This window comes from Carya illinoinensis, chromosome 5 (genome assembly GCF_018687715.1).
Source record: "Carya illinoinensis cultivar Pawnee chromosome 5, C.illinoinensisPawnee_v1, whole genome shotgun sequence".
Taxonomy (NCBI): Eukaryota; Viridiplantae; Streptophyta; class Magnoliopsida; order Fagales; family Juglandaceae; genus Carya; species Carya illinoinensis.
This window is the reverse complement of record NC_056756.1, coordinates 24,748,218-24,748,965: the sequence shown is the minus strand read 5'-3', so window position 1 is coordinate 24,748,965 and position 748 is coordinate 24,748,218. Positions and strand designations below refer to the sequence as shown.

General features: G+C 44.7%; 1 non-coding gene across 1 annotated transcript; it reads left to right on the top strand.

The window, feature by feature from the left end:
• Positions 1-246: 246 nt before the first annotated feature.
• On the top strand, positions 247-353 carry LOC122312073. Its single transcript, XR_006242987.1, has one exon. It is a non-coding gene; the product is annotated as a small nucleolar RNA R71 (small nucleolar RNA).
• The last annotated feature ends 395 nt before the right edge of the window (positions 354-748 follow it).

The window sequence follows — 748 nt, the reverse complement described above, 5'->3', positions numbered from 1 at the left end:
TGAGATAGAGTAGCTACTTGAGCTGAAAGGGCTGCTATTGGCTCCAATTCATGAATTCCAGCAACTTTCTTAGCCAAAGTCCTCTCAGTTGGCCATTGATAGTTGTTTGAGGCCATCTCTTCCAAAAGGGTAGTAGCACCCTCAGCTGTCTTTGACATCAAAGTGCCACCAGAAGTAGCATCAACTATAGTTCGAGTTTGCCCATTTAACCCATTATAGAACATCTGAACTTGCAACCAGTCTGGCAATCCATGTTGTGGGCAACGTCGAACCAAGTCTTTATACCTCTCCCACGCTTCATAGAGTGACTCAAAATCATTTTGGTTGAACTGGCCAATCTCACTCCTGAGTTGGGCTGTTTTTGCAGGAGGAAAGAATTTAGCAAGAAACCTCTTAGCCATGTCCTGCCAACTAATGATGCTTCCCGGTTGTAGAGATTGTAGCCAACCTTTAGCCTTGTCCCTCAAAGAAAAAAGGAACAATCTCAGTCTAATGGTGTCTTCAGGAACACCATTGATCTTCACAGTGTCGCAAATCTCCAAGAACATTGCCAAATGAATATTGGGATCATCCAGTGGCGATCTGCTGAATTGACCCTGCTGCACCATGCTAATCAAAGCTGGTTTGAGCTCAAAGTTGTTGGCATTAATTGTCTGGCGCATTATGCTCGAGTAATTTCCATTCACAACTGGTCGTACATAGTCCTTCAAGGTGCGTGGTAGTGCCTCACGTTCTTCTTCAGCCATGG